General features: G+C 42.8%; 1 protein-coding gene across 2 annotated transcripts in view; it reads left to right on the forward strand.

Annotated features, from left to right (window-relative positions):
- Window positions 1-18,411, forward strand: part of CDH23 (cadherin related 23) — a 1,761,581-nt gene that overhangs the window by 343,169 nt on the left and 1,400,001 nt on the right. The window lies entirely within an intron of this gene.

Raw genomic sequence — 18,411 nt, forward strand, 5'->3', positions numbered from 1 at the left:
AATTTCTAAAAGAAACAGTAACAAAAGTTGAAAATTTTATGAACTTTAAGTCAGATAAAAATGATAAGGAAAATGTGCCTAAAATTCTATTGCTTCATGGTGTTAGGACCCAGACTTATCACTATAATTGCAAATTAATTAGGATTTTAGTCTCTCTACAAGCTACATATAATCAATACATAAAGTAACTGTCTACTGTGTCTATAATCTTTACCATATCCCATCTAAAAACTACATGCAAATAATAATACAGTATAATACACGTCTAAAGCTAAATTTACTAAAAAAAAGTTCACAGATACAATAAAATTAAGACCAAGCACCTATTTCTCTGTGACTGTATAGCAATAACTACACATGGAAGGGGACCTTTTACATTTCCAGATTAAAATACTGATGGGTAAAACGCAAATGGTGTAAAAAGAACACCAAAGTTTATAAGTTATCAGTCAGGTAAAGCGACCTTCAGTCTGAACTTCTTGGGAAAAGTTTCTCCATCCGTGACAGATTTGACTATAAATCACTGGTATTAATGTGCACAGAACCAAGGTCTTGTCATTTTGCATGCCGCACAGACACAAGTAGTTTGAATGAACTGTAGTTGATCATCTGTCATTTGAAAATCATGTGGGGAAATTTCAGTATCTAAATCTGGTTCAATAAATAGTGCCAAGAATACAGATCCCATATTAATATATGATGAAGTGTGACTACAAAGTTGGCACTATTATAGCATTTTTCATTTTAGGGACATAAATCCATTGTGAATCATAACATTTTCCTTTTTGAAGACATAAATTTAGCATAAGTGGTTGTTTATTACATTGGTCACAATTTTCATTTTTTTATAGAAATTTGGAGACATACATTAACATTAGGGCAACCTGTAAGTGTTCAACCTGGATCACTTCCTTGTGCAATGTGCACAACTTTCTTTGAAATGGCCTTCATATTAATGAAATTGGAAAGGTACAAAAACAACATTAGTGTCTGCTAAATAAACAAGTGATGGGAACGCTCTCTATGGATCCCTGTTGATTTTTACAAACACATGTTCATTGGGCACAAAAGGTGTAGGCATTATCATTTAGGGTATTGGCAATTTTTCACTGGTTTTCATAAAATCCTGTGAACTTTACTATTTTCTTTATGTGTTATTCAACTTGTATGCTGCATTGACAAAATCAATGAAAATTAATGGTCTTCATGTATGAACTTTGCAATATACTTTTTATTTAAAATCATCTTAGTTCTAAAGAATGAAGTGGTTTTTAAATTGATTGTTCATTGATCCTTATCTTGGTCAGGGGCGGACCTACCGCCTGTGCAGCCTGTTCATTGATTGGAGGCCGCAGGGGAGAGGGGGCCCCTCTAGCCTCCAGCACCACATGGCTAATTCATGGCTCCCAAGTTCCAACCGTCTCAATTCCCATGGGACTGTCCCATTTTTGACACCCCCCTCCCGTGTCCCGCCTGGGACGCTATTTTTCCCACATTGCACTGAGCCGCCACGCCCCCCCATGCACTGATGCCATGCTCGCCATCCCAGATAGACGCACCGCAGCCTGCAATGATGTGGTTGGGCTGTGTGTGTTCTGTGCACAGAGGACCTGTGAGAGGGGAGGAGTCAGGGGTCACATGATCAGGGGCCGTGTCTGCCTTTATGTCTGTCTGCACTCTGCAGGACCCTGCTGTGCTGGTTTTCATGGTGCTGGCTGGATGAGGTAAAGTTTCTGTGTGGGGTCAGGAGGGTTTTACTGTGTGGATGTAGCAGAGCCGTGTGTGTTCGAGGTGTATGGAGTGGAGCTGTGTGTGTATGAGGTGTACGGAGCGGAGCTGCACCTGTACGAGGTGTGCGGAGCAGAGCCGTGTGTGTACGAGGTGTGCGGAGTGGAGCTGTGTGTGTACGAGGTGTGCGGAGCTGTGTGTGTACGAGGTGTATGGAGCCGTGTGTGTACGAGGTGTACAGAATGAAGCCGCGTGTGTACAGGGCGTACGGAGCAGAGTCGCGTGTGTACAGAGTGGAGCCACGCGTGTACGAGGAGTACAAAGCGGAGCCACGCACGTACAAGGTGTACGGAGTGGAGTCCTGTGTGTGTGTACTTGGTGTACGGAGCGGAGCCGCGTGTGTATGGGGTATGCAGAGCCATGTGTGTATGGAGTGCAGCCATATGTGTACTGGATGTACGGAGCGGAGCCAAGTGTGCGAGGCATACAAAGTGGGCTTTTCCCACAGACACAGGAGTACACGGCAGAGCCCCAAGGAGCACTTTAAAACTCGCACATGACGTTCCACGGGAGTGATGTGCTGGAAGCTGACTAGAAATGAAATAATTTCATGAGGAGATTGTAACGGAACCAGGAATGCTTCAGATCCATCACCATGTCCTCCTCCGACAGCGCGGACAGCAGGATCGCCTTGGAATCAGGGATGCCGGCCATGTGAGCGGATCATGATATGTCCTGCATCGGAAGGCTCAGGTGGGCATTACAATGGGAGCCGGGCTGCTATAGTATCTTTATAGAATCTTTCTTTCTTTCGCTCTTCTGTTTCTTTCTTTCTCTGCTCTTTCTTTCTCTCTGTTTCTTTCTCATTCTCTGCTCTGTCTTTCCCTCTTTTTCTTTCTCTGTTCTTTCTCTCTCTGTTCTTTCTTTCCCCTCTTTCTTTCCTCTCTTTCTCTCTGTTCTTTCTTTCTTTACTTCTTTCTTTCTCGCTCTGTTCTTTCTCTGTCTCTCTCTGTTCTTTCTTTCCCCTCTTTCTTTCTCTCTATCTCTCTGTTCTTTCTTTCTCTCTGTTCTTTCTTCCCCTCTTTCTTTCTCTCTATCGCTCTGTTCTTTCTTTCCCCTTTCTTTCTTTTTCTCTCTGTTCTTTCTTTTTTTCTCTTTCTTTCTCTCTCTCTATTCTTTCTTTCCCCTCTTTCTTTCTTTCTTTCGCTCTCCCTCTGTTCTTTTTTTCTGACCCCTCTTTGTTTCTCTCTCTGTTCTTTCTTTCCCCTCTTTCTTTCTTTCTTTCTTTCTCTGTCTGTTCTTTCTTTCTCGCTGTTCTTTTTTTCTGTCCCCACTTTCTTTCTCTCTGTGTTCTTTCTTTCTTTCTCTTTCTTTCTTTTTCTCTGTTCCTTCTTTATTTCCCCTCTTTATTTTTCTCTGTTCTTTCTTTCCCCTTTCTTTCTTTCTCTCTCTCTGTTCTTTCTTTTGCTCTCTCTTCTTTCTTTCCCCTCTTTCTCTCTCTCTCTGGTCTTTCTTTCCCCTCTTTCTTTCTCTCTGTTCTTTCTTCTTTCTCTCTCTGTTCTTCTCTCTGTTCTTTCTCTCTGTTTTTTCTCTCTCTCTCACTCTCCTTTCTTTTTCTTTCTTTCTTTCTTTCTTTCTTTCTTTCTTTCTTCTATCTCTGTTTTCTTTCTTTTACTTAGTACCAGTCAGTGTGCCCACAATACCAGCCACTGTGCCCATAATGCCGGCCACTATGCCCCTAATAACAATCAGTGTGATCAGCAGTGCTAAATGGGTGCGACTGGGCATGGACATGGGTGTGACTAGCCGCAAAATGGGTGTGGTCGGGGCGTGGCCTAAAACTTGCACCACAGACTTTGTCCCTCTTTCCCTTCTTCAAAAGTTGGAAGGTATGCTAATTATTCACCTATTCAAATTTACCATGTGGAGCACTGCGGAGCTGAGGCGCAAGGAGGAGAGCAGTGCTGCGGGAGGCATGCGGGAGCGGGTCCTGAGAGTGCGAGTGCCGGTGCAGAGGAGCCAGCCCTGAGGTGAGATCAGCGTCAGTGCTGTGCTGCGCTGCCACTGTGGGGGAGGAGAGGAGGAGACAGACTAACTGTCACTCACTGTGCATGTGACGCCGGCTGGATGGTGGCTGCAGCCACAGCGCCAGCGTCAGTGTGTGTCTGTGAAGTCACTGTGTGCCATGCCCCATAACTAAGTGCTGCAGCTCAGGAATGGGCGGACAGTGGATGGATCCTCTTGGTCTGGCCTGCCCTGCCTGCTTCAGGTAAGAGGACCAGAGCTGAGCAGGACTGAGGGACTGGGACTGAGGCAGGCATGATTTTGGGGGGCTCCTGGGGGAGAACTGAAGCATGGCAGGCATGATTTTTGGGGGCTCTGTCCTGGGGGAGAACTGTAGCATTGCCTGGCTGCTCATGAATGGGGGCCCCTGGCCTGAGATGAAGGGAAGCATGGCCTGGCTGCTCATGAATGTGGGGGCTCCTGGCCTGGGGAGAACTTGTAGCATGGCCTGGCTGCTCATGAATGGGGGGCCCCTGGCCTGGGGAGAAGCATGGCCTGGCTGCTCATGAATGGGGGGCCCCTGGCCTGAGAAGAACTTGAAGCATGGCCTGGCTGCTCATGAATGGGGGGGCCCCTGGCCTGGGGAGAAGCATGGCCTGGCTGCTCATGAATGGGGGGCCCCTGGGGAGAATCATGGCTGCTTATGAATGGGGGGCCCTGGGGGAGATGTTTGGCTGCTCATGAATGGGGTGGCTCATGGGGGAGAAGAAACATGAATCGGGTGGCCCACATAGGGGGAGAAGCAGCATAAACGGGGGGGGCACATGGGGAGAAGCAGCATAAACTGGGGGGCCACATAGGGAGAGAAGCACTATGCCAAAAGTAGACCACATATGGGGGAGAGCATTATGAAACAAAGGGAAACGAGGGTGCCTATATATATTACCTGGAGGCTGTCTTGGGCTATATATGTTATTTAGAGGCTATGCTGTGCTGTATATATTACCTGGAGGCTGTGGTGGGCTGTATATATTACCTGAAGCCTGTGCTGGGCTGTATATATTAACTGGAGGCTGTGCTGGGCTGTATATATTACCTGGAGTGGAGGCTATGCTGGGCTTTATATATCACCTGGAGGCTGTGGTGTTATGATTGAGTCACCGTAGGAGGCAAAAACAGAAATGCTAGCCAAGTCCAGAAAACCAGAGAAGTTGGCAGCTATCGGATTGCAGACCCCTGAACCTATCAACACAACTAGCAGTAGCCGTGGGGGGTTCCTACGATGCCCTAGACCCCTCGATCACAGCCGGAGAAATAGCTAGGCCTAAAGAAAGAAAGGGGAAAACTAAACTGCCCCAGAGCAGACCCCAAAGCAATAGGCAGCCCCCAACATATAATGACGGTGAAGCAAGATGAAAACACTAACACAGGCAGAAAGATAGACTGAGCAAAGACGGGGCCCAATCTAGCTAGATAGAAAAGGACAGGAAGGCAGCTGTCTGCAATCCGTGAAAAACCCTATGAAAATAAGAGCCAACAGACTGACAGTGAAAAAGGCCCTGAAGATGCTAGGCTTCAAAAAAGCTATGTCAGTACTCAGGAATATTCTGAAGACAGAGCTACAGGCAAAAGGAGATTCAGCTCACCCCAGCAGGGAATGGCAGAATCCAGAAAAGCAAGGAAAACAAAAACAAAACACTAATGCAAACAGGCAAAGCAGAAAAACTTAGCTTAGAGGAGCAGGAATCAGACTGGTGTCCTAGAAGTCCACAGGGAAATCACCCGCAGGGCAGAAGGGCGTCGGCAGCCTTATATCCAGTCCGTGACTCCACTCAGCCAGTCATCCTCATCAGGTTCAGGTGCCTGATAATCAGGCTCATTACCTTCCTTCACCAGAATAGGGAGTTCACCAGACCTCAGTGACGAAGGGGAAAATGAACTCACAACACTGTGGTGGGCTGTATATATTACCTGAAGGCTGTGCTGGGCTGTATATATTAACTGGAGGCAGTGCTGTGCTGTATATATTACCTGGAGTCTGTGCTGGGCGCTGTATATATTACCTGAAGGCTTTTGCTTGACTGTATATATTAACTGGAGGCTATGCTGGGCTATATATGTTATTTAGAGGCTATGCTGGGCTTTATATATCACCTGGAGGCTGTGGTGGGCTGTATATATTACCTGAAGGCTGTTCTGGGCTGTATATATTAACTGGAGGCTATGCTGGGCTGTATATGTTAAATGGATGCTGTGCTGGACTGTATATATTACCTGGAGTGGAGGTTATGCTGGGCTTTATATATCACCTGGATGCTGTGGTGGGCTGTATATATTACCTGAAGGCTGTGCTGGGCTGTATATATCACCTGGAGTCTGTGCTGGGCGCTGTATATATTACCTGAAGGCTTTTGCTTGACTGTATAGAATCATAGAATCATAGAATCGTAGAGTTGGAAGGGACCTCCTGGGCCATCTGGTCCAACCCCCTGCTCAAAGCAGGATTCGCTAAATCATCCCATATATTATTAGTATATATTAACTGGAGGCTATGCTGGGCTGTATATGTTAAATGGATGCTGTGCTGGGCTGTATATATTAACTCAAGGCTATGCTGGGCTGTATGTCATATTTTATTTGGAGGCTGTGCTGGGCTGTATATATTAACAACTAGAGGCAATGCTGGGCTAGTGGGCTATATATGTTATTTGGAGGCTGTGCTGGCCTGTATAATGTATATAATTTGGAGGCTGCAACTGGCAAATAATAAATACAGCCCAGCAGCACCCTACAGATATTATATCCAGCCCTGCATAGCCTCAATATTAGATAACAACAAATAACAAATAAATTTGTTGCCCTATGAAGGGCGGGGGGTTCCCGAAAAATTTCTTGCACAGGGGCCCACTACAGTCTGTGTCCACCCCTGATCTTGGTTACTAGTCTTTGGTGAAGTCTGACAAAGGAACATGCACAGTGCTTACAAGCCCTTTCCACTTGAGCTTATAAGCACTTCTTTGTAGCTGGCCGGATTGATGATGCCCATTGTTAGGGGTACTTCACAATAAGCAAGATCGCTAGCGAGATCGCTGATCCGTCACCAATTTTGTGATGCAACAGCGATCTCGTCAGAGATCTCGCTGTGTGTAGCATGCGTCAGCGACTGGCCCCTCCGCCGGGTATTGCTGATCGTGCAGGAATGTCCTGGGCCATTTTTTGATCATTGGTCTCCTGCTGGCCAGCACACATCGCTTGTGGCAGCCGGAGACCAACGATCAGCGAGCTCCCAGCGCTGTAAGCAGACGCTGGGAGCTGGTATCCAGGGTAAACAGCGGGTAAGTAACCACACGCGGCACTTAGTTACCCGCTGTGTACCCTGGATACCAGTGTGCTCGTGATGGGAGCTGGTATGCTAGGTAAACAGCAGGTAACTAAGCACCGGTCACGCTTAGTTACCCGCTGTTTACCCTGGATACCAGCTCCCAGCGTAAGCACGCTGGCATCCAGGGTACACAGCGGGTAACTAAGCGCTGCGCTTGGTTACCCATTGTTTACCCTGGATACCAGCGTGCTCGCTGGTCCTGATCGCTGGTGAGTCTGCCTGTTTGACAGCTCACCAGCGATCATGCACCGACGCACCAGCGATCCTGACCAGGTCACATCATTGTCGGGATCGCTGGTGCGTCGCTAAGTGAGACGGGACCCTTAGTCTCTGATATTGTCAGCTTCAGTGCAACTGCGCTCATCTGATGTTACAGAGGCAAAAATGCCAACACTTACAGAATTAGAGAGCAGACCATTCAGGTCAATAGCCTGAAAATGCAGCTAGTCCAAACTGTCAATTAAGCAGAAAAAGAAGAGAGTAGGAGCTGTTCTGAAGCACCCATCAGCTGCCACTACACATTGAGGGAGCTGCGCATTTCATCTCTTTTTCATAAGTCTACATAAAGCCTACACTTTAGCTAATAACAGCTCATTGTTGGGTTACGGGGAGTCAGACCTCTACTGTTCTCGAATTCATGACCTATCATAAGGATAAGTCATCAATATCTATAAGCAACATGTCCCACTTATAAATCTATTCACATTATCCGCTATTATCAATTTCTATCTTCTCATAAGAATTACTTTACTATTGTACCAGGTTTATTATTAAATTAATTAATTCAGGCTTATTCATATTTACACTAATGTCATTGTCATTTGTGTCTTGGTTTTGGTAAAAAAGGACTGAGCAATCTAATGGGTAGTCATCATTTCATAGAATCATAGAATGTTAGAGGTGGAAGGAACCTCCACGGTCATCGTGTTTCAGTGGTTAGCACTGCAGCCTTTCAGCGCTGCGGTCCTGGGTTCAAATCCCACCAAGGACAACATCTGCAAGGAGTTTGTATGTTCTCCCTGTGTTTGCATGGGGGTTCTCTGGTTTCCTCCCACATTCCAAAGACATACTGATAGGGAATTTAGATTGTGAGCCCCATTGAGGACAAACTGTAAAGTGCTGCAGAATATGTTAGCGCTATATAAAAATAAAGATTATTGTTATTATCATGTCCTACCCCCTGCTCAGTGCAGGATTCATTAAACCATCTCAGACACGTCTGTCCAGCCTCTGTTTGAAGACTTCCATTGAAGGAGAACTGACCACCTCTCATTGATTACCCTCACTCCTTTCCTTTGCTGGCTGAGGCTTCAGACCTCATGCATTTTGCTGATCTGTGCAATCTGAGATGTACAAAGCTATGATGCAATAGAAATATACAGGACTCTACTGTAGCTCTGTATATCTTTGTTTGTATCAGACCCTGTATTACAGATCTATCATCCTTAAAATTGTAGATATTTTATTTCAATATATCTTATTGGGAAAACCATGTTGACAAATATGTGCCTGTCTTTTTTGCTCCACTTTTGTAACAAATTCAGAATTGCACAGACAGCATATTAATCAATATGTAACAGACTAATCCTTTAGCATTCATATTACTTCTGTAAGATCCCAATCTGAAACCTGCCTAAACGGAATTGTCTGAAAGCAAAATACTTTTGTTTAGGCATGAATGAATTAAAAATAATAAACTGAGTCATACCTACTTTTCAGCACCCCCATGGATCCAGCACAAGCCGCTCCTGAGGCTTACCCTGGTTGTGGATCTGGAAGTGGTCTCCCCCATTCAAAAGTCATATCATTGCTGCAGATTGTAATTGGCTGCAATCATCATATGAGTAGAAGAGTGTGTCATTGGATATTCTGGTGGTGATGCACTCTTCTAGTCACCAGACCACTGCAGTCAGTCAATTACATGCTGCAGCGATTCTGTGACTTCTGAATGGGGAGACTAAAGGGCCTGTCACACTAAGAGATATCGCTAGCAATATCGCTATAACTAGTGACGTTATTGCGATATTGCTAGCGATATCGCTGTGTGTGATACTTACCTACGACCCGCTCCCCCGCTGGTTATCGCTGATCGCGCGAGAACAGGCTGGACTGTTTCTCGTAGTCTGCTTCCTGCGGCGCTTCCTGCTGTGACGACGAGCGACGCGTGGAGCCGGGCGGGAGGACGCAGGATCGCCTGGTGTGACAGGTAAGTAGCGACCCCCGTCCCCAGCGATGTCGCTAGTGAGATCTGCCTGTGTGGCAGCTCACTAGCGACCACTTAGCGATGTACCAGCGATCCTGACCGCATCATATCGCTGGTCGGGATCGCTGGTACATCGCTAAGTGTGACAGTACCTTTATTCCAGATCCTGAGCCAGAGGGGACCTCTGGAGTAGCCTGGACTATATCCACAATGGGGCAAAGGGGAGGAGGCATGGCTAAAAGGTGAGCATGCCTCTACTTATTAATTTTAGTCAATACTTAGTTGAAAAAAAAAAACATTTTACTATCCGAGAACCCTTTTAAATTAGTTGACCAGTAGTAAACTAGCTAACGAAAAAGGATAATAGAAGTGAAAATCTAATCTCTTTTTTCATGTACAGCACTAAACTTGTGAGTACCAGATATAAAATGGGTGAAATCCACACTAAACACTGTATATTTTACAGTTTTACAGCTATATAACACACTGTTAAGTGTCTGATGTCTGCTAGTGGTTCCGGTATCAGACAGATTCAGTTCAAACTGCTTATAACAAAGAAAACTCCAGCACTTGTTACTTTACTGCATATTATACAGTGTAAAATGACTAAAATAAAAGACCTACATGAGTGTACATTACTGGCATACTGCCATGTACAGAAGATACGTGTTCATGTGTTATTATTTTATTAGTTACTGTTCCAACCATACATTAGTCGTGATGACATTTTTGCAAATTACAGACATCATTCAAAGCCGAATAATAATCCTTAAATTACATTTTCAGAAACATTTGGATTAATCTCCACTTGTAAACATGCCTACAGTTTATGTAAATTATTCTTTTTGCTTATTTAAACATTTTTCTTTTATTCAAAGCCATCTTTTTGGAGACCTGATTTTCTTTAGATTGCCCTCAGAGTCCTACCGAGATATCTTAAGTAGTTCTGTTGCCGGCCATCAACTCTCTGAATAGGCGCACTGATTGGTGATCTCCTATTGTGAGAAAAGAATTTTTCTCTTAAAAGTTGGAAAGGTCCTCTTGTTATTTCTAAACTTCTTAAAAGAACGTTGTCTACTGTTTCCAGCCATTCCTTTTACCATAAGAAATTAGGCGAGCAGAATGATGATGGGCATCTATAGAATCAGGTCTTCAAAGGAAATGAACAGTGGATAGTATCTGGACCATAAGCTACTAAAAGACGAGGTTGCAAAGTTTAGTGTTCACAGTCCTAATATAGTAGTCTATTTCACTGCCTTGTGTGTTGGAAGAACTGAGTTTCTAAATCACTCATGAGACCATATAAGTAAAATACCCTGGCATCATAGTTTTACTATGGATCAGATTTAGGAACATCTTTAAAGGGAACTTGTAACAAAATTCATGCTGCCCGAATCACGGCTGGCTGGGTGCCTGGATGCGCTACTGCAGGCAGACTGGTTTTACTGTATACCTAAACGCTGCAGCATTTCAGAGAAGACATCATTTGAAATTCTGTTAATGGGACAAGGAAAAAACCCTGACTATTCCAGCCTTCCCCCAGCTATCTTCTCCCACTACAGTTAATTGATAGGTCTCTCCCATTGGTACATAAGTGCGGACCTATCAATCACCTAATGTGGGGCATGTGCCTCGCCGGACTAGTCTCTTATATTCCTATGTTGCACTCCGGGTTTTTTTACTCATGTTTTCTCTGAAGCTGTGTGGTGTTTCAGACTAAAACATACTGTACCTGACTGGGGGATTGGTTGGATGCACGACTTCAACCACTAGTATTGAGATCACCTAGCTATATCAAGGACAGTAAACATGTGTTACGTGTAATGAAGAACATTAAGTGGAATAGTAATTATACATGGGTTACTGCAGATATTGCTACACTGTATTCATCTATACCTCATCATCTAGCTATTCGTGCACTTCAGGATCAGTTGTTTAAATATACTAAATACAGTGTGGAATTGCAGCAATTTATTTTATCTGTAACTGAATTTTTGTTAAAAAACAACTATTTTATGTTTAAAAGGAAAAGCAATTTGTTCCTTCAATTACAAGGATGTGCGATGGGGGCGAAATTTTCCCCATCGCTTGCAAATATATTTGTTACTTGGTGGGAGGAAGAAAAAATTTATGGTCAGGAAAATATTTTTATGGATCATATAGAATTTTTTGGAAGATTCATTGATGATCTGATAATAATATGGAAGGGTGATCCAGATAATATAAAAGAATTCATAAAATTCCTTAATACTAATAATCATAATCTAAAATTTACATATCATATGAATAAGGAACGAATTGCTTTTCTTGACATGATGTTGATTGGAAATGAAGCAGATTTTAGGGTTGAAGCATGTTTATATAGAAAACCGCAATCAGGTAATTCCTTGTTGCATGCTAGCAGCAACCATCCCAAACATGTCATTAATAATCTCCCAGTAGGTGAATTTGTGCGTGCCAAGAGGTGCTGCACAACTGATTCATTTTACAGACAGGAATGTGAAGTAATTGACGAACGATTAAAGACTAGAGGTTATCGCAAGCATCAAATTAATAGGGGTAAAATTGTAGCAGAAAGAAAAACAAGAGATGATTATTTGGAAATAAAATCAAAATTTAGTAATTTTGAGGAGAAACCAGTTTTTATTACTAAATATAGTGATCAATTTAATCAAATAACGGAAATTATTAAATCAAATCTACCTATTTTACGGGTGGATCCAACTTTGAGAACTATATTGGATAAAGGCTGCAATTTTATTCCTAAAAAAGGAACTACAATTGCAAATATTTTGTCCCCCAGTGATCACACTTTGCGGTTTTCATCAGAAAATAATTCAAGCTGGTTATCTGTCTCTGGTAGCTATCGTTGTGGAATAAGATCATGCGGTTATGTAAATACATGTATAATACGTCTACATTTAAATCCACAGTTACAAAAAATGAATATGTCATAAATATGTTTGCTAACTGTAGTTCCACATATGTTATTTATTTAATAACATGTGAAACATGCTGCATTCAATATGTGGGCAACACCACACGTTCTCTTCGCAAAAGGATTTCTGAACATCTTTATGATTCATGTAATAAAACTACAAGGAGTCCTTCTGGAGCCTCTCAGCATTTTATTTTTGTACATGGAGGAGATGTCAGTACTTGTAGGGTTAATATAATAGAAACTGTCCCAAACCCCAAGAGGGGAGGTGATAGAAAAAAGGAATTGCAGCGTAAAGAAGCAATGTGGATTTTTAAGTTAAAAACGCGATATCCCGCAGGCATGAATTTAAAATCTGATCTTTTATATATATATATGATTAAGATGATGTGATGATTTCCTCCATGTTCAGATACTATGCTTTTTTTTTTTTTGTATGGTGGAGAAAATCCTCCCTTCCTGCTATTGTGGACCTCCGCCCATTTTGTTTCCCTCCCACTTTACTTCAGCCAGCAAGTGTATATAGGTATATGTTTATTTGTAAGATGTTAAGCTATGAGTAAGGACCCTCTAGTCCGAAACGCGTAAGCGTCTGCCATATTGGTGAACCATATGTTTTTTATGCATCTATTCTGTTTTTAATCATTTTTTGGAATAAAGTCTTTTGATTTTAACCATCCTTTGGTCGAAGTTGCTGGAACATCTCCTAAGTATTGTGCCTACAAGATTTTCCGGAATCCAAGTTCCCTGCACCGCCCAGGATTGATTGCATTCCTCCAGACTTAGCATTTGCTACGGTTTGGTGAGCTGACCAAAAATGTTTTCCTTTGTGTACCTGACTGCAATCAAGTAGTCAGGCTTTGATTCGTGCTGCCAGTTTTTCAGGCAAAGTGCATCTATTGATGGGTTATCTTTAAAGAGATTTTCCACTACTCAGACAACCCCTACTGAAGACCTATGTTTCCCTCTAGAAAAATAATAACACTTATACTCCTCCGGTGCTGCCACTATTCCAGTAGTGTTGGTACTGGCTCTTCAGGGGATCACGCGACATTGTTATGTCACGCGATCACTGTGGTCAATTAGTATTTTCCTCTCCTTCAGACAAATCAAGACATCCAGAGGAAGTAAGAAAGCAGCTTCATCTCTCATCTTTCTCTGGATGTCAATTATGTATGTTGGAGAGGAGAGTGAAGCCAGTGCTGATTGACCACAGTGTTTGTCAATGTCACACGATTCCTGAGAGCCAGTGCCAACACTGTTGGAATGGTGCCTTCCCAGAGGTGAGTATAAATGTTACTATTTTGCTGGGGGGAACATAGGGATTTAGAAGAGGTTTGCATGAGTAGTGGACAAACACTTTAAACCAAGTCAGTTATAGGCAATATTTGTCTAGGGCAGTGTTCCCCAACTTCAGTCCTCAAGAGCCACCAATAGATCTTGTTTTCAGGATTTATTTACTATTTCCCAAGTGATAATTCCATCACCTAAGAAATTCCTGAAAACATGATCTGTTTGTGGATCTAGAGGACTGGAGTAGGGGAACACTGCACTAGGGAGTAAATTTTGGAGATGAGCGGATAAATCCTTAGAGGATCAAGTTCACATTAATTTTGCTGGAATGTGTGGTTTCTGCCAAATTCAAATATTTTGAAATTGTATTTGAAGTTTTTTTTTTTAAAAAAACCTGCCTCGCACCATTTAACACACTGCAGGAGCATCAGTGAGCAGGTTAATGCTATTTTACGTGGCCACTCGGGCCTCCCTATTATGCCCTGCATATATGAAATCTTTTGGATTTTCATACCTTGTACAGTGGTGGTCAGTACCTGGTCGATCACAGATCAGTTGTTCCCAGTGGTGCAGTTTGTACAGCAGAGTTGTTTTCCATCTCTAGAGTCACTGGGTAAGTCTCCTTCTTTTGTAAAGTGTATGTTCTTATGGTAAGTGGGATCAATTCATGCTCTTTCTCTCTCCTGTAGAGTTTAAACTCTTATGATCAGTGGGTTCATCTCTCTCTTATAGAGTGCAAACTCTTATGGTCAGCAGGGTCCTCTCATTCTCTCCTGTAGCGTGTAAACTCTTATGGTCAGCGGGGTCCTCTCTCTCTTGTAGAGTGTAAGTTCTTATGGTCAGAGGGGTCCTCTCTCTCTTGTAGAGTGTTAGCTCGTATGGTCAGCAACTTCCTCTCTCTATCCTGTAGAGTGTAAAATCTTATAGTGAATAGAATCCTCTCTCTCCTGTAGAGTGTAAACTCTTATGGTCAGCAGGTTCCTCTCTCTCTCTCTCTCTCTCTCTCTCTCTCTCTCTCCTGTAGAGTGTAAACTCTTATGGCCAGCAGGATCCTCTCTCGTAGAATGTAAACTCTTACAATCAGCAGAATCCTCTCGTTCTCTCTCTCTCCTGTAGAGTGTAAATTCTTATGATCAGCAGGTTCCTCTCTCTCCTGTAGAGTGTAAACTCTTATGGTCAGCAGGATCCTCTCTCTCTCGTAGAGTGTAAGGCTAGGTTCACATCACGTTAGTGTCATGTGTTTAACGGATGCGCTAACGCTGATTGCCAAAATCTAGTTTTTTCTACAATCGTGTTAACGCATGTGCTAACGCATGGTACCATTGCATCAGCATGCATTAGTAATGGAGGTCTATGCACAGTGAATGCATCTGTTTGCTGTGCATTAGACCTAACGTAACCAAAAACGCGGTAGACCGTATTCGAAGGTGCGTCACAAAGTAACAGAACATCTCTAATGCATGCCGAGTTTGACATGCGTTAGGATGCGCTACGATAATGACTGGCAATGGGTGCGTTAGCGCATCCGTTACATAGCGTTAGTGCCGCTTAGTAACGGATCCATTAAATGGATGGCACCAAGCGCGATGTGAGCCCAGCCTAAGCTCTTATAATCAGCAGGGTCCTCTCGTTCTCTCTCTCCTGTAGAGTGTAAACTCTTATAGTCAGCCGGCTTTTCTCTATTTCTTTATCTCACTATTTCTCTCCTGTAATGTGTAAGCTCTTATAATCAGCAGGGTTTATATCGCTCTTCTCTCCCCTAAATATATTTTCTGACCAATTACAAGCTTTCCATTATTGAGATTCATGCAAATTCATTCTACACAAGTCAAATTTTGGGGAAAAATTTGGTGAAATCGGCAAATTTGAATTTATAAAGATCTACTCATTTCTGTGACTCATGGAAGTGTCATATGGACTTCAATATGAATTTGTAATGTGGACTAGTAGATCTACCTTGCGCATGTGTTTAACTATAAGAATCCTACCAATGAGAGAAAAAAGAGCTGAGATAGATCTGGTCTCCCATGGGCTCCATTCCAACACGTAGCTCTCTGATTAGTACAAGATTTATTCTAAGCTTTGCAGTTAAAATACTATTAGACTTTCTATCTATTCACTGTTTTGATTTGTAGTTTTCAATCATTCTTTGTTTTATCAAAGTGAGCCATCAAAATTTGTTAGTTATGGTGACTTTTCTCCTCCATCCAAACTTTACTGTCTACTCTACACAGACCTGTTTTTATGCTCTGCCTTATCTTCAAGTGTACATGAGCCTGAAAGACATTACATCGCTCCTTTATACTTCATCTGTGAATGTCTGAAGAATACATATCTGAGGGAAAAGCTAAAAGACTGCAGGGGCTTTCTGTAGCAGTGCTGAGATTACCGCAGGAGTTGTCAGAAAGAGAAAGTTAAGCTAAATCCATATGGAGTGTGATTATTACAGTCCGCACCTGGAGGTTTAATTGAAACATTTAAGTATAGCCACATGGAGTGAAGACGGGCTAAAATGAGTACATGCCGCTAGTAACTCACATCTTAGTAAGCTATTTCAGTTATGTTTAACCCTTCTGATAATATCTGCTGATTTGTAAGAGCATAATAATTTACATGTCTAGCGGTAGCTCTGAAACATTTATAGAGTAAAAAAGCATTGAAATGGATGTCTCGTGAAGCAAACCCCCATCCATATGTTCTGTTAGGGAATGTTGACATCATAGAGATCCAAAATCGAGAGCTATTCTGTACAAGTGGCTCCTGTTTTGGCTTCTTATGTCAAAATCTTCAGTTTTCTGGTAGCAGGACGTGGGGCTATCAGCTGATCACGCAGGGGCTGCATCCGGTAAGAAGTCATCTCTGCATATAGTACAATCCTTACTTGTTTAAAAGGTCCTATGAAACCTACCTTATTCCCTGATGGAGTCCCCTACAATCAGCTATTTTCCGGAACAAACCCTTGCAGTAAGCGTACACTTTTTATCTAATGCCACCATAGTGGAAACAAAGCAATATATAAAGGTGAGAGCACTGAGAGACACAAGGGAACTGATCTCCACTGTTGCCAAGAAAGGATGATGAATAGGGACCCTAATGAGGAATAATATAGTAAAATAAAAATAAATTTGGGTCAAAGAAAATATTACATATCACTGCAAAAGAAAGATGCAGAGATTATATACTTAGAAAAGTAGCCACCTGAGAGACCAACAGCTATTTTTCTGTCTTTTTTTCACATATCCCTTATGTGTAAGCTATATGTGAAGCATATGTTGGGGTTGTGCTGCAGTTCGTGGCTTGTATTTACTTCTCTGCATTAATTTTCATGCTTGCTGTATGCTATATGTGCACTTTGGCCATTGCAATATTCCCTGCTTGGATTTTACTTTATGCTGCCATGTATACAGCCCTATGTCAGTGTATATTAATCTCATATGTATCACTGTGTAGTAGTACATATCCAGGTTGTCTGTGGCTCACACTTGGGTTGTGTTCCATCTCATGGTTTGTTTTTACCTTTGCTTATTGATTATTCTGTGTATTTTTTGGACATCTTTTACCCTCTCTCCACACAGGTGGGTTTTACTTCACACTGCACTTGTATAATATAACTGTAAGTGTAGATTATATGCTATGTGTTGCTGCTTATTAAATATGAGCAGATTGATCTATGACTTGGAGTAAGATTTCCTGAAATTCACTGTTTCACGCAAATTCGAACATTTTGAGATTCAATTTGTGGTTTGCATAATAACAAAAAATACATTTGGCCAGCACCATTTCCACACTGTTGAAGCATCAGAGAGTGGGCTAACATAACTTCATATTTCTATTTGGACCTCTCCATAATGCTCTGCAGCTATGACATGTTACGGATTATCATGCCTTGGTGGTCAGTAGCTGGGTCATCACAGATCAGTGGCTCTCAGCAGAGCACAGTTTGTACAGCAGTCATTTTCCATCTCCAGAGTCACTGGGTAAGAGTCTCTCTCCTGTACAGTGTAAATTCCTATGGTCTCTCCTGTAGAATGTAAGCTCTTATGATTTGTGTGGTCCTCTCTGCTGTACAGTAAAAGCTGTTATGGTCAGCAGGATCCTCCTCCTGTACAGTGTAAGCTCTTATGGTAAGCAGGATCCTCTCTCCTGTAGTGTGTAAGCTCTTATGGTCAGTGGTGTTCTCTCTCTCCTGTAGAGTGTAAGCTGTTATGGTCAGCAGAGTCCTCTCTCTTCTGTAAGGTATAAGCTCTTATGGTCAGCACGATCCTCTCATGTGCAGTGTAAGGTCTTCTGGTGACTGGGGTCCTCTCCCTCTCCTGTACATTGTAAGCTCTTATGGTCAGCAGGGTTGTCTCTCTTCTGTAGAGTTTAAGCTGTTATGGTCAGCAGGATCCTCTCTTTCATGTAGAGCAGTGTTTCTCAACTCCAGTCCTCAAGACCCACCAACAGGTCAAGTTTTCAGGATATCCTTAGCATTGCACAGGTGATTTCAACACCTGCTCAAGCATTAATTCCATCATGTGTGCAATACTAAGGAAATCCTGAAAACATGACCTGTTGGTGGGTCTTGAGGACTGGAGTTGAGAAACACTGATGTAGAGTGTAAGCTATTATAGTCAGCAGGATCCTCTCTCTGATGTACAGTGTAAGCTCTTATGGTCAGCAGGGTCCTCTCTCTCCTGTAGAGTGTAAGCTGTTATGGTCAGCGGGGTACTCTCTCTGATGTACAGTGTAAGTGTCAGGAACACCGCACTGCACTTGCTCACTGAGCCAGTGCTCGTGTCCTGAATAAAATAAATTGTGCTCAGAGATACCTATGGAGCGGGGCAGCAGCGGTGAAGATGCTTTCTTCAGACTTGCAGGACC

Source organism: Dendrobates tinctorius, unplaced genomic scaffold (assembly GCF_039654945.1).
Source record: "Dendrobates tinctorius isolate UK_male_01 unplaced genomic scaffold, ASM3965494v1 ptg000040l, whole genome shotgun sequence".
NCBI classification, from domain to species: Eukaryota; Metazoa; Chordata; class Amphibia; order Anura; family Dendrobatidae; genus Dendrobates; species Dendrobates tinctorius.